Source organism: Caloenas nicobarica, chromosome 1 (genome assembly GCF_036013445.1).
Source record: "Caloenas nicobarica isolate bCalNic1 chromosome 1, bCalNic1.hap1, whole genome shotgun sequence".
NCBI lineage: Eukaryota > Metazoa > Chordata > Aves > Columbiformes > Columbidae > Caloenas > Caloenas nicobarica.
In genome coordinates this window covers 95,096,803-95,113,037 of record NC_088245.1, presented here as the reverse complement: position 1 = coordinate 95,113,037, position 16,235 = coordinate 95,096,803, and the positions used below count along the sequence as shown (strand labels likewise).

The 16,235-nt window shown below is 43.9% G+C and overlaps 1 protein-coding gene across 2 annotated transcripts in view; it reads right to left on the bottom strand.

Annotated features, from left to right (window-relative positions):
• The window catches only part of INPP4A (inositol polyphosphate-4-phosphatase type I A), a 125,521-nt gene extending 114,481 nt beyond the window's left edge, over positions 1–11,040 (bottom strand). For both annotated transcript variants that reach the window (XM_065658526.1, XM_065658527.1), the window contains exon 1: positions 10,960–11,040. The gene's annotated coding sequence lies outside the window, so the exon portion shown is untranslated. The remainder of the gene's footprint in view (positions 1–10,959) is intronic.
• Between the last annotated feature and the right edge of the window lie 5,195 nt (positions 11,041–16,235).

Genomic DNA, 16,235 nt, shown 5'->3' with positions numbered 1-16,235 from the left:
AGCTCCTAAGGTGACCTATCCCACTCATATACACGTCAGTGGAAGGGACTGTGTTGTTTGCTTGCCTTCTTCACATAGCAGCAGATACTCCAGGAGCAAGCACATTCTGGGGATTTTAACTCTCCAAAGCTGGACAGGAGATGTTCAAAGCAAGCCTGGACTGCTATGGCCAAATGGTAATACAACACCACTGCTGTTCCCAGAGTAAGAACTAACACGTTACTTTCGGAGTTGCAGTACCCTGAATTAACTCTGAGATAAGGGAAACCAGTGGGAAAACATGCTTTCACTCCTCAGAGCAACAGAAGGTAAATAGAACAAGAAGGCAACATGAGTGAACCACTGAAATTTAAAAAAAAAGAAGAAAAAAAAAATCTATTCCGATGCCATGCCTTTAGCCCATGGAACATCTATGAGAGCGATGACATTTATATAACAAAACACTAGAAGTTTTCACTGCTTTTCCTGAGAAGTGAAATCTCACTAGAAGAACACTGATCATCACAATTCGTTCCCCACTAATTGTCTCCCCACATACCTGCTTTCTGCTAGGACTGGAGAGCAGTGTTTTTAGAGCAGCTCTCCCTGTGCTTAGCAGCTAGTCTAATTGCTGAGCTGCTTCTACATGGCAGAGCAGAAGCCTCCACTCCACCGGCACCCCAGGGCAAGTATTATCCTGCTGAGAAGTAACAGGCATTATGCACCCACTGAAAAGCACCGCAGAACACATACAAAGAGCCAACAGTGAGCCTGTGATGACTTCTAATGACTTTACTTACATCCCACCAGTCCATTTTTAGCAGCGCTCATTTTACCTGTGGGTTTTGAATACAATTGCTCAGTTCACATCCCCACCTGAAGGGTGCTGAAATTCGCAGTTTCTGACAGCACCCGGATACTTACCGCTCTACTGTAACTGGGCTACTTATGCTATGGAACAGAACTGCTAAATATTTTATGTAGGCATGTTCATTCAATATATTCATCAGATATTTAATCTGAAACGCTCTCAAAATTGAATACAGCACACATATCGAAAACTCTCATTTCAGATTAAATTCAATACAGGAACTTTCACATAGATTTCTTGACTTACTGTATTTTGCTGTGCTCTCTTTTTATAGAGTATATAATCTTCTGGTCATAACAGATTGCTTGCTCACAGCTGGAAAGCCTCTTGGGAGCACAGAACTGTAACCTACCATTAATATATTAAGTACAGAACATTTCAGACACCATGATGCAGAAATCACGAAGACAGAAAGCTAAGTGAGAACCTGATGTAGAATTAACAAGGCTTGTTCCATATCCATCTCTAGCTCAAGTGAAGCAGTAAACCCACAGCTCACATTGGAAGCCTGTGCCTCAGGCACTACTACTGTAGCCATTAGTATTTCTAGCAGAAACTTATTCCTAACTGATATTTCTTGGAAAGGGTAATTTTACTAAAATATAGATTGGGTCAAACTAACCAGAAAAAATAACTATTCTTGGATAATCTGTTCTTGACAAAAGAAACATATTGTAGAAAACATTCAATCAGAGCATATGTAGTTTTCTCAAGTCTTACGAACTTGGCAAGATGAAGTCTGTCTACTACTTGATGGAAAAAAAAAAGCTTAGTAATGCAGACAACTTAGATGGCAGCACACACATTTTGAGTTAGTGCTCAACAAATGCCTCCTCTCAGTTATTTGGGAAACGTACTTTGCCTGGGGAGAGAAAGAGTTTTGGTATACATCAAAGCAAAGATGACCTTCAGCATTTCCATCATTCTTACCAAAAAGGGGAAGAGTAGGAAAGTTTCTGTTTACACTGAAATAAGTTCCTTGCTATGCAAGATTTCCTGCATTTTCTAATGGACCAGTCATTTACATGCCATCACTAGTCCCATGTTGTTTTAAAAATCTCTTATATGCCACTGCATGCTAAACATGCTGTTGTCCCACTGCACAATAGCTGAGATACCTAGGTTCACATGAAGAGAATGAACAGTTTATAAAGCATTTTCTAATGCTTCACCTAGAGAAGAAAAATCAGGTGGGACCAGCAGCATCACCAGCCGTAACTATGGCTCCTCAACACCATTTCTTAAAAGACTGCTTTTTTCAGTTGCTAACATTTTTCCAAAGTGTGTGCCAAGAAATTTTTCATGCTGAGTGTTTGCCTCAGACTGATTTTTAAAGAATAATCATTAGTTTCAGATAAAACAATTAATCTACTGCCAAGAGTAAGGGCTAAAGGAAAATTGTTTTGCACAAATTTAAAAAACAACAAAAACTGGCAGACTTTCCTCTCTATCCTAATCCTTTTAAAAATCACAGTAAACACAGATCCAGTAGAGATTCACTCACAACTAAAATCTCCAAAAAACCTGAGTACTCTTGTTTTCCACAGGAGCTCTAACTGCACATGTAGTGCCCTACAGACAGACCCACCGATCCAGCCCAAGGGGTTCGGAAAACAGTTCATTTTAATAATCATTCAACATCAGTTTGGCTGAACATTGAACTGGGCCAACAAAACCTGTACCTCTAAGACGAGCCTTAAGAAATAAGAGAGAAATACCAAATTCAAAAGAATGGGGGAAAAAAAGCCTAAACCAAAGGAGCAGGAGAACAAGTAGTAGATTTGAAGAGCAGTACTGGCAAAGTTGGATTAAAAAGATGAAGGTGTCAGAAAACCAGGACTGAGGTCTGGGCATAGAAAGAAGGTCAGAAATTACATGGCTGCAAAGAATCATTGCAATAAAGGGCTCATGAGCAGACAGGTATGGGCAGACCAAAGAGACTGGACAAGGAGCATAAGAAGGAAAACCAAAGGGGGCAGCCTAAGCTGGTGCAAGGAGGCTGGGAACCAGCTGTGGGGACAGAAGAGATACTGGACACAGACTTCAAGGGAGAACCAGCCTTCTTCAGCAGAAAGAATAAAGTATTGACTAGCTTGGCGTGTCCAACTTGAGACATCCAAGATTCAACTTTGAAAGTATACAGTTTTTTACATAATGTATGCAGAAATACCTGGGAGGGCTTAGCAGTTCTGTAAAACTGAAACTAGATTTTATATCAGACACTCAAAAACTGAGAAATATTGTATTGACCAATGGCAAAAGGACAATTTTTAAAGACTTGCCTTGCACCACACAGGAACCGTGGGGAGTGGTAGGGTTGCATCCCAGGCCTCTGGAAGGATACAGCTCTCAATTAGAAAACCACCTTGTCCTCCTCTTCCTTGAATCCCCTGCTTTGACCACTATGTAACTTCCAATTTCTGCAACAAATAAAGCTATTACACTCACTGATGTCCTTTACTGCGCAGTTCATCCCCAAATTAGGCCCCTCCCGTGCATTAAATACAACACAGAAAAGTAGATCATCTAACCAAAGATTTTGCATAATTGGAACCCATGAGGTCAAACTGTGGTTACATGGATTGCTCTTTTAAGACCATTATTTTGTAAGCAGTGTAGGTCATTTGTGGTTTAAAATGTTGTCTTCATCCCTATAACTGTCTCATTTGTATGGGGCAGCATCACCTTCCATTCAGCATGAAACCAACAGTGCCGAACAATTCCCCCAACCCCAGAAGTTACGACTGGTGATCCACCCACACTTTGGGAGCAAAAGTTATGATCACTAGAAAAACTCAAGGAGCGTGTTCTTCCATGTTTCTAGAAGGATGCAACTGGACAGCAAAGCAAGTTCATGAGTCTACACAGAGTTAAGTGTCACACAACACTACCTCCTGACTTCCAGCTGTGACACCAACTTTTAAACGTGGCTAGACATACATGACTTTTCTAAAACTGGAAGGCATAAGATACCCACGACAGAATTCTCGTGCAGATAATGTGCATACAAAGCACCTGGGAAATGCCTTCTGGACCCAGACAGGAAGACTTATCCCAGATCTTACATTTTATATGTAGCATCTTCCACAAGACAATACACAAGCACCTTTTTTTAAACAAATACTGTAATGTTCAATAAATTCTGATTTTCACAGAGCTGCTATCAGAATTAACAATGTACTAGTACCTATCGCTTTATGGTAAAAATATAACAGAAAAATGGCACACAGAGGTCACCAAGTAGCTCTGGTGACTGAAAACATTACCACACTGCAGTTCAAGTTTACTGCCTCCCAAGCAAAGTCAATGGACCAGATCAAGTGAACACTCTTCAGAAATGTCAAACCAACAGTTTAAGTTAAGCCACTGAACTTTGCACTAAAGTTGCTGAAGTGCAGTCACATATTTCGTTCCACCTGTCCTATTGTGGGAGACAGTAATTTCCAGCCTAGTGAATGTAAAAAGTAGCTATAGGATCAAAAGAATTGTTAGTGGCAAGACAAAATGCAGCAAGATGTGCAGAGAAATCCAGGTGGGTAAGGGGAAAAAAAAAAAGCAAACCCAAAATCTTTAGAGAGTCTATCAATAAATACTTTATTCTGAGCAACACTGAAAACATACAAACAAAAGAGAAGTTGTTTTTCGAAAGAGAACTCTGAAAAATTAGAGGCTTAACAGACTATGAAAAACTATTCCCTTAACACTGGTCATCACAGAGAAAACGTAGAAAAAGAACGGGAAAAAGAATAGAGGAGACCCCAAACAGGCAAGTATTTTTAATACACCTTATACAAAGCAATTTCATTCTGAAGTCTTATTATAATTCTCAAAGACTGGACAATTCTTGAAAAATTCTTCTAAAGCCTGCATCCAAGCTTCAGACTGCCAAGGATTAAGACTTGAAACAAACACAAACCGGAATTACAGAAAGATCCAACGCCTAACTCTAGCAGTAAGCCCAGCACTGCATTTTCCCCAACACAACAGCTTTAACAGCAGAGAATGAGTGGAAGAACAAATTCTCAGCAAATCCAGTACCCTCTGGGCCTCCACTGTTAGCCAGAGTTTCTACCTTAGAGACTTGTCTTACTCATTACATGGTGAAACTCCAGGCATCATATTCTTTCTAAGCACAGTTCGTTTTGCTTGTATGTGCTTCTGCAGCTGGAAGGAAGTTACAGAAAACTCAGTGATATGGCAGGCTACCACCATGAAAAGAAGCTACTCGAGCAGAGAGTTACTCTGGACTACTTAGCCTTGTAAAAAAGGAAGGAACGGTGCATGTGCAAAGGCACTCACAGACACTGGTTTTATTTGTAGAATTCTGTACAGTTTGTTATGCTGCAGTAAGGGTACCTTAACTGTAAACTGCCTCAAGGAACTGATGTGTGCTGCTTCTGTATATATATGCTTCCTATAATTAATCATATGGTGGAAAGAATATTTGTTCTTATAAAAGTTTAGGTGGGTGGTAAAATGTATTATTTTCTTCAGTAAGATGAAAATGGTCATGCTTCTGAGAGCATATGACCCCAACTTCTTTAAAGTATCTTATCTAGCAATGGGAGTTCGCAACACGTGCACCCTGCACCTGGCCTTTGCCTGCAGGTTCTCAGTCAGAGTGGCACAGCCCCACTCCCAGTATGCTCCAGTTGAGGATGCAGCTGCCAGGGAAGCCCAGCTCTGAGGCCTAGCCCCTGCTTTTGCATTCTCTCCAAGCACACCCCAGCTGGAGCTACAGGTTGAGAACTCTGCCAGTTTTTTTGCAGAAACTACAACTTTGAAGTGCTCCACTGGCAAATGCTGTGAAACAAGGATCAGAAACAAACTGTATGCATTTTTCTACCACTCTCTCTCCTCTTTCTTTTATGGACCATCTACTCTCTCATCCTTCTCGCTCCTTTCCCTTCAGTTTCCCCCTCTACATCCACACTCCTCCCATGCTAGTCCCATTCACCTCACTCAGTTATCTGTTCCACAAAATATGTTCTGTCCGCAACAACTTGGAAGAACAGAGCTGTATTTACAGAGCATAATCTCTCACACAACAGGCTCCTCTGTTAGCATGGCAGAGCAGTAGGCCACAAACAAGATGCAGGCATTTGTGAGAAATGTAAGAACATCAAAGGGGTTACACTCTCATGAGCAGGCCAGGCCTACACATAACAGTTCAAGAATCTCAATGTATTTATGAATATAACCTGCTGATTTCATACAAGGTCTTAGCGATGACATGTGCAGTGAGTACTTTTAGTGAATACAGACACATATTTAAAAATCTTGGTTGCAGAGAAATCCTTGGTCATGTATTACAAGCTGCACAAAAAGTCTCCTTTAACTAAGATCAAGATCTCAACTCGCCTGGAGATTAGGGGGAAAACTACGTTACTTTCTCATATTTCATCAAGATGGTTTTAGCTAAGTTAGGACGTACCTTGGTACTTCAATTTCCCTATTTACTATTTATTGCATATCAGGTAAAAATATCATAAATCCAGAAATTCACACTCGGTGGAAGTATAAACAGTCAGGGTCAGCCTTTTTGCTGAGTGCATACACTTTACTGTAGCTTTCAAACGTTGTTTTCAAGAAGTGCTAACATATTTCTGCAGTGCTGGCACTCCCCTTTCCTCTGCGAGAGAGAAAAGCGGCTAGTTCAACAGGCTGGCAGAAGCAGCAACAGAACGTCCACCTGTGCTGGCTGATGCAACGTGATTAACCCCATTTTCTGAAACAGGGAAAATACAGCAGTAACTGCCAGGGAAGTCTGGGGAGTTTGCCTTCCATTATCTCATGCACACTTCCCTTACGGCATGCCATACAAACCACAAAAGCCGTCTATGACCCTATCAGTCCCCTGTGCAGCCAAGGCACACACGTCCTCCTGTCGGTCACGTCCTTAATTTACAAATGCTTCTGTTACTTTCCTTACTTCACTCGGCCCATGCTTCATTCTCAGCCTGTTTTGCCCTGGTGGTTCTTTGGCTTTGCCTCGCGTGCTGCCAATCTCCAGCGACACTTCCCTTATGGTAGGCAGAGCACTACGGGAACAGAACATGGGAAGCAAAGGAAGGAAAGCCGTGGCAGCGGGAAATGGCTGTGAAGCGGGAAAGGGAAATTTCTCTATCAGGACGCCAGAAGAATCAACTTGGTCTATAGTAAAGAGTTCATCATATTAGGTTAAGCAGCAATAGGTGTGATTTAAACACATTTGAGGCTACGTCTATCTGCCCATCAGATGTGGATGAGGCAAGATACACCCCAAAGCTTTCTTCTTCCGAGGCAAACATTTTCCAACAACCTTTCTGCAAAGGATGTCTGCTTGAGATTTAGGTAGATAATCCAACAATAGAGAGGAAATTCAGTTTGTCAGAAAAGAAACAGGAAGGGAAGTGACAAGCAGAAGCAAAGAGCACGTAAGAGCTCTGAGCTCTGCTGCCTGTGTTATTTCATCTCCTACCTCTAAAGGACAACAAGTGGAGGTTTCAAACTTCATCTCCAAGCGAGGCAATCGCTCTCCACATCCAGGCAAAAAATGGGGAAGTTTTTCCAACGAAGTAATATACAAAAGGCATCCAAGAGGTATTATTCTATTCTAAAGGTGCATCTTATGTACTAGCAATTAGGTAATTAAAATTTGCTGTAACAAAGCACATGCCAGAAGACTGAATTAAATCTTAACAAGGAAACAAGAACCAAAAGGGCATTCTTTGCCTTCTTATTTTCCTTCCTAGTTCCAGTACAATAATACAGAGATTAAGTAGCCCAGAATATACAGGAAACAGAGCAGCCATTTCTCCTAGCAGTCATTTCACTCCACAGGGAGAACTTCTTCCATTTAATACAGCACCTGTGCAACCAGACTGGACTTAAACAGGTCTAACAGACGGCTGAGAATATCCAACCTTCAATACACCTGAGATCTTAAGACCAAAAATTCTACTACCCTAATAGGGGTACAGCCTTCTGTCTCAGCTGACAGAAGTTTCTGCAGAGGTGTGATCACTGCCTTCAGTAACGGAGCCAAACACTCTCTGAAGATCACATGTCTCCATTGCCATACTTTGGCAGGGCTCCTTGTTTCTCCACAGCTCCCCACAAGTTACCGCCTACTATAGATTAAGTTAAAATTTGCTCATATAAAATAAATTAAATCACAGGCAAAGTTGTAATGTATCAAGAAAAATGCATACAGCCTCGATACGGATCCTTGAAAACAGCACTGAAATGATTATTTGCTAACAACTTGGTACTGCCAGCAGGGAGCAGTAAATAAGAGGTCACATCCACTTCAGAGTTTAGAAAGTACCAGATCTCTTAGATTTAAGAATACTAAATTTCAAATTCTTGCCCAAAATACATGTTCTCCCTCATTTGCTCTCACCTAACACTTGCACTGAGAACACTTGCTGTGCTGCCATCCAGCGAGATCTGGACAGGCTAGAGAGTTGGGCGGGGAAAAATTTAATGAAATATAACAAGGGGAAATGTAGAGTTTTGCATCTGGGCAGGAACAACCCCAGGTTCCAGTACAGGTTGGGGAATGACCTATTAGAGAGCAGTGTAGGGGAAAGGGACCTGGGGGTCCTGGTGGACAGCAGGATGACCATGAGCCAGCACTGTGCCCTTGTGGCCAAGAAGGCCAATGGCATCCTGGGGTGTATTAGAAGGGGGGTGGTTAGTAGGTCGAGAGAGGTTCTCCTTCCCCTCTACTCTGCCCTGGTGAGACCTCATCTGGGATTTTGTGTCCAGTTCTGGGCCCCTCAGTTCAAGAAGGACAGGGAACTGCTGGAGAGAGTCCAGCGCAGGGCCACAAAGATGATGAAGGGAGTGGAGCATCTCCCTTATGAGGAAAGGCTGAGGGAGCTGGGTCTCTTTAGCTTGGAGAAGAGGAGACTGAGAGGTGACCTCATCAATGTTTATAAATATATAAAGGGTGAGTGTCAGGAGGATGGAGCCAGGCTCTTCTCGGTGACAACCAACAGTAAGACAAGGGGTAATGGCTTCAAGCTGGAACACAAGAGGTTCCACTTAAATTTGAGAAGAAACTTCTTCTCAGTGAGGGTGACGGAACACTGGAACAGGCTGCCCAGGGGGGTTGTGGAGTCTCCTTCTCTGGAGACATTCAAAACCCGCCTGGACACCTTCCTGTGTAACCTCACCTAGGTGTTCCTGCTCTGGCAGGGGGATTGGACTAGATGATCTTTCGAGGTCCCTTCCAATCCCTAACATTCTGTGATTCTGTGATTCTGTGAATCAGAGAGACTTGCGAAAAAATTGGCAAGATATTGCATTCCCTGTGAGGGCACTGAGTTCCCATAAGCAAGGTAGCCCACTGAATTTCAATCTGCAGCAGAAAAAAACTTTACTAGTTTTTACATTAATAGCTCTTGAAAACGGCATTAGCAAACAGTGGTTCTTCAAGGGGAAACAAATAATCTTGTTTCCAGGACAAGAGGGTTCTTACTAGCTCATCTTCCTTGCTTTAGAGTTCGAGGACATACAAACACACAAGAGCCTCTGTTTCTGTTGCTTAAAAAGTAACCCAGCAAGACTTTCCCAGATAGCTCTCTGCTGCCAATGTAGACAAGCTCCGTACTACAGACTTTTGCAGAAAGAACGATATTGGCCTGCAGATGGAGAGCTACTGTCAACACAGAGAGCCTGACTGTCCAGGCAAAAGCCACTCTACCATCTATGCAGCACAGGCAGTCCATGCTGAGCTTTGACCAGCATATATTGACTGTGCTCATTGTATAGAGGAAAATATATGCCAGCGGGACAGATGTACAACTTCATTCTTAACACTGCTCCGTCAAATCCACGTGAAATGGATTATGGTGCATCAGTACTGCAAAGGCATTTCTACTACATTTCACAACCTTATTCTAGGTTAATAAATGCGCAAAAATCTGAAATATGCGCCGAATCAAATATTCAATCTTTTTCCTTTTAAAACTTCTCTACATGGGAAAAGAATCATAAAAGCTGGTCTGGAATAAGCTAAGGGAGGTTAAATGTTCTTAAACTTCCCACCACTTTCCACAGCGCACTCTGCTCACTAAGCTCTGCTGTTCAATCCCTGTTCCCTGAACGATAGCATTGCTGCTGAGAAAGCAGAGCCCACCGAAAAGCATGGGTGCACCAGGCATCACCAGACAGCAATCGTGAACAGATCCTCTGATTTGCACTTTTTCAAACTCCTGCCAGCAACACTGAAGGGACAATCCCACCTCAGGACAGGACCTCCCGCACACACAAGTGTTTCCGTGAGTCTTTTTGAGCATGAAAGCGTGCAGGTGTGGAGGCTGTAGTGCTACTCATGGTCCCAACCAGCCCACCTTGCCTTGGGGTCGCCCTACCACCACCACAACAACTGCGGCAGATCAGGAATTTCTCAGGGACGCGGGGCCTGCCAGCCTGCTGTTCTACAAACCCACGCCACGGCACAAAGCCGTAAAAGCAGCATCCAGGCTAATATCGAAAAGCACAAATCTCGTGAAAATACCTGGAAACGGGAACACACAGGAGCTTTCAAGCACCTTCTTAAATAAAAGATTAAAAGCAACTTTTTTTTTTTTTTTTTTTGACGTCTCACTCTTGCATCTCTTCCTGAGACAGCTGTTTCTACGCCCTTATTCACACACGGCAGCCCGGCACGGCTCACCTACGCCCAGGACAAACCTCAATAAAAGCTAAACGCGCAACAACAACCCCGGTAAGGCCGTCAAACGCAGCAGCGCGCTGCAGATGGCAACGACGACCGAAACCGCGGCACGAAGCAAAGCCCGGGTGCCAGGGCCTCCCCAAGATGGGGTCTCGCCGGTGCGCGCCCGGGCCGCTCTCAGCACCGGCTCGCGACGGCGGCGCTGCCCCCACCCCGCAACGGCCGCTCCAACGGCCGCCCCCCGCGCGCTGCCACCGCTTCCCCCCCACACCCCGCACCTGACCCCGGAGCTGTCAGCGGCGCCCCCCGCCTCAGACGTACCGGACCCACCGGGCCCAGCCCCCGCCCCGGCGGCACACCTTCACCCTTCGCCCCCCTCCTCAGAGCGCGGCGGGGCAGCTCCGCGGCTGCCCTCGGACCCGGCCGGGCGCCCCTCGCTTACCTCCGCAGCCCCGGCTCGCCCGGCACCGCCCCGCGCCAGCCCCGCACCCCCAGCGGCCCGGAGCCCGCCCGCTCGTGACGGCACCGGCGGCCCCGCCCCCGCCGCTGGGCTCCGCCCCTGCGGCCGCCCCGCCCCGCGGGAGGCGGGCAGGTGGGGAAGGCAGGGGCGGCAAGTAACGGGGAGGAAGGCGCGGGCAGGGGCCTGCTTTCAACATGCCTCCGGTAAGCCGAGACTCGCCTTCCAGCCAGCCGCCTGCTTTTTCGTGCTCTGTCATCTCCGACTCCAAAGGATCCAAAAATACAGAATCACAGAATGTTAGGGATTGGAAGGGACCTCGAAAGATCATCTAGTCCAATCCCCCTGCCAGAGCAGGAACACCTAGGTGAGGTTACACAGGAAGGCATCCAGGCGGGTTTTGAATGTCTCCAGAGAAGGAGACTCCACAACCTCCCTGGGCAGCCTGTTCCAGTGCTCTGTCACCCTCACTGAGAAGAAGTTTCTTCTCAAATTTAAGTGGAACCTCTTGTGTTCCAGCTTGAAGCCATTACCCCTTGTCTTACTGTTGGTTGTCCCCGAGAAGAGCCTGGCTCCATCCTCCTGACACTCACCCTTTATATATTTATAAACATTGATGAGGTCACCCCTCAGTCTCCTCTTCTCCAAGCTAAAGAGCCCCAGCTCCCTCAGCCTTTCCTCATAAGGGAGATGCTCCACTCCCTTCATCATCTTTGTGGCCCTGCGCTGGACTCTCTCCAGCAGTTCCCTGTCCTTCTTGAACTGAGGGGCCCAGAACTGGACACAATATTCCAGATGAGGTCTCACCAGGGCAGAGTAGAGGGGAAGGAGAACCTCTCTCGACCTACTAACCACCCCCCTTCTAATACACCCCAGGATGCCATTGGCCTTCCTGGCCACAAGGGCACAGGGCTGGCTCATGGTCATCCTGCTGTCCACCAGGACCCCCAGGTCCCTTTCCCCTGCACTGCTCTCTAATAGGTCATTCCCCAACCTATACTGGAACCTGGGGTTGTTCCTGCCCAGATGCAAGACTCTACATTTTCCCTTGTTATATTTCATTAAATTTTTCCCCGCCCAACTCTCTAGCCTGTCCAGATCTCGCTGGATGGCAGCACAGCCCTCTGGCGTGTCAGCCACTCCTCCCAGCTTGGTGTCATCAGCAAACTTGCTGATAGTACACTCAATTCCCTCATCCAAGTCATTGATGAATATATTGAACAGTATTGGTCCCAGCACTGACCCTTGAGGCACTCCACTAGATACAGGCCTCCAACCAGACTCCGCCCCATTGATCACAACTCTCTGGCTTCTCTCCTTCAGCCAGTTTGCAGTGCACCTCACTACCCGATCATCCAGTCCACACTTCCTCAGTTTTGCCGTGAGGATGCTGTGGGAGACAGTGTCAAATGCTTTGCTGAAGTCAAGGTAGACCACATCCACTGCTCTGCCATCGTCAATCCACCTTGAAAGTGGAATTCTTCCTTGTATCACCACCTGCAGCCAGGAATTGGGGATTTTGAGAAAGAAAATGTCAGGGGGCTGAGAAATACCCACATTGCAGCTATGAAGTTTGGGCCAATTAATTTGACACCCGCATGTTTATGAGGAGCGGCTGAGGGAGCTGGGGCTGTTCAGCCTGGAGAAAAGGAGGCTGAGGGGAGACCTGATCGCTCGCTGCAACTACCTGAAAGGAGGGTGTAGCATGGAGGGGGTTGGGCTCTTAAGTGACAAGTGACAGGACAAGAGGAAATGGCCTCAAGTTGTCCAGACGAGGTTTAGATCAGATATTAGGAAAAATTTCTTCATAGAAAGGGTTGTCAGGCATTGGGACAGGCTGCCCAGGGAAGTGGTGGAGTCACCATCCCTGGAGGTGTTTAAAAGGTGTTTAGACGAGGTTCTTAGGGACATGGTTTAGTGCTAGAGTTAGGTTATAGTTGGACTCCATGATCCTGAGGGTCTCTTCCAACCAAAATGATTCTATGATACTATGTTTCTTCCATTCATCCTTACTCCTTGTCCAGGCTTCAGGTTGCTTGATAGCGGTTGAGTCAGCTACATCTGTTGAAACTTGCGTAGCTGAATCTGAGCTCCATTTTTCAACCAATTTCTACACCACACGGCTATCACTGAAGGATTTAACCCGTTCAGTGCAAAGTGTAATTTGAAAGAATGTAATAAGACATCACAATCTATCTCTGCCTCATTCTATTATTTTTACAGGGTGCACAAATGCTGCGGAGAAGACAGGTTACTCACAGGCAGCCCTGTGGGAACTCCCAGGAGGTACATGAAGGGCTCCTGCACACAAGAAACATGCTGAAGGGTGGAAATGGTGAGACACACAGACACACTTGTCTGGATGCCTCCAGCCAACTGTGCATGATCTGCAGAGGGCCGCTGCCAACTACCAGTTGAGTCAGTCCCGACACCACTCTACTGTAAGAATTTTAATTTGCCTGCTGCAGTTCCCTGGTGCTGGAAGCTGCCAGCTCAAGTCCTCAATATGATCTGAATTTGGATAGCAAAGGCAGGAGATGCAGCTTGAATTCTTCATTTTTCTTTCCACCTGTTGGTGGTGAAATTCTGTTTTTAGCTGTGTGACAGGATTGAACCAAGCACTTTCATTAAAAAAAAATATATCAGATCTTACAGAGGAGAGCTTTTTTTCAATGCCTAGTCAAACGTGATTTTTAACATTTATCTTTGGTCACGGTTTAGTACAAAGCTGATGAACCATGCCACGTTTTTTAAACAAAAAGACGACGGAAAATACAAGTTCTTTGTATATCATGCAGCTTAAAGCCATCCTCTCATAAAAAATATTAAATATACTTGGCTAGGACAGGCTAGAAAACAAGTAAACATTGTCACCAACACCCTTGAATGTGAATACAGAGTTCAAAAGGGTTAAGAAGCATAAAACACTATAGTTTATTTGTAGCTGATGACAGTTTTAATCATCAATCAAAATAGGACCTTTTAAAAACAGCAGGCTTGGACAACTCCACACCAAGGATCCTTGAAGAACAGCATTTAGTACTGATGTCCACTTAGCATCAGTAAATTGAAGCAGCACTAAAACCCAACAGACTAGAAGGGCACCTGTGTTAAAAGTTGAAAGAGGACAAGGAGAACCACCCTGTTACTTATTGGCAATGCAGCCCAAATTGCCCAGGGCAAAATAAGAGGAAAGCCAGCAGGGTAGGAATGGATAGGGTAGGCAGGTTTTACTTTTTTTTTTTTTTTTTTAGGAGTACAGATTTCTTTGATTAAGAAAACCTAAGTAACAAACCTCAAAAACTCATTGTCAGAGGGGAGTTGTATTTGAGCAGAGAGCTGCCCTAGGACTCTTACCAGGTTTAAGACTATTCAACATTTTCCTCAAAGATACACAAACTCATTGCTGATTATATTTGCAGACAACACAAAGGCTGGCACTATGGTGAACAAAAGAACTGGGACATCATCTAAGAGTTATGGAACAGCTGATAAAGCAAACTGTTCCAAAAAAATTTTTTTTTTTTTTAATATCCAAATCTCAGGTTGTACATCTGGGAAAAGAATAAAAAGTTGTACCTTGAAACTGGGAAAACATCAGAAAACAACAGACTCTGAAAAAGGTATCAGGGTCATAAAAGACAAGGAAATAAACACGAGATCCCAACTTAACACTGTGACAAAATGTGACACGTATCTTGGAAGCACAATCCCCAGTGTACAAAGAAACAAGAGGGGATTTTACCTCTATATAGATCACTGAAAAAACCTGTAACAGGGGTTTATCTCCTTCTTAAAAGATTATGAATTTGTGTGAGCGGACTAAGGAAGACAAGCGTAACAAGATTTTAAGACTTCAATTCATGCATATCATCAAAATACAGTGAGTGGTTTTATAGTTTTAAATGCATTCCCAGCAAGAAAAAACAAGATACTACCGACCTCTTTTGCAGAGTCATCCCGTTCCCTTTTCCTGTAAATGGAAGCTGAAGCCAAATTCTAATCACGAGACAGACGTGCACTTTTAAGGAAGGGATTACTATCAAATGAAGACAGAGATTACATTTTATGCCTTTTTACAAGAGTCAATGCCTTTCTCTAGCATGAATACTTCACAGGAGGTCAGACTAGATGAAAGGATGTTAAACTCTCTTACCTTAACTGCTAATATAAAGCAGGAAGAAAGGCACACTTCACTGGATGTCCGGTCTCAGCTGATAAAGGGCTTTATGTAGTCTCCATCTTTATATTGAGCAATGCAAAATTTTAGAAAACCCACAATCAGTTTCTATTTACCCTCATTTTCTTCAGTATGCTAGCAATCCGACGATGTATAACAGATACCTTATCACTCAGATTTTTAGACACCACCCTGCTACAGCCATGAGAGAGGTATGGCTAATGCAGAATCAAAAGCCTGAGAAAAGCAGTATCTAACAAATATAGGGCCTCTGTGACCTACATACCAGAAAGACTAAGACTTGCCTCACCAAAAAAGCCTTAAAAATTCCTGCCATAATTTTGACAGAAAAATTCTATATTCCTCATGCTTCATGATAATGAGGGACAACACAATACCATTTTACAGTAGCACAATTTATCATTGGAACTTACGAATTACAAGCCAATTTCTATATTCAGTATTTTTTTCCCTAGCTCCTTTAAAGTAAGAGCAGCAATATTGCAAAAATACTTTTGGATATCTTGTTCCAAGTCACAGAGATTTGCTTGTATCATTTCCTCCATTACTAAAAATCTTTAAGAAATTATTCCCTTCCATTTCGCTGCAGCCCATAAATACCTACAGACAAAGAAAGAATATAGCACATGAAAGCTTTCACCAGGACAAAAAAACCTCAGCTTGATATAAAAAATAATTTCAATGTTTATCTACTAAAATACATTATTATTTGAAATGTATCACCTGCTGCTGACAACATTAAGCAGCTATTAAAATGCTAATCTTGTTGCTTCTTCAACGTTATTAATCTGCAATTTTATTTAATACTGTCATTTAACTTAATTCTGTAAATCCTGAAAAATCAAGCATAGTCCACTTCAAGAAGCTGCTCTTCATGTTTACAAAAACTTCTTCCTATAGAGAGTCAACCGAGTCATCAAGGAGCCTACCACTTACAAAAATAACTGGTTAATAATTTTCTGAAGATAGCTGGAACAAGACCATGCCAGAGACAAATAATTCAGCGTGCACATTTGGAAAAAGAAAAAGGAGAAAGGATCTTAAAGTTTCTGGTTAGCGT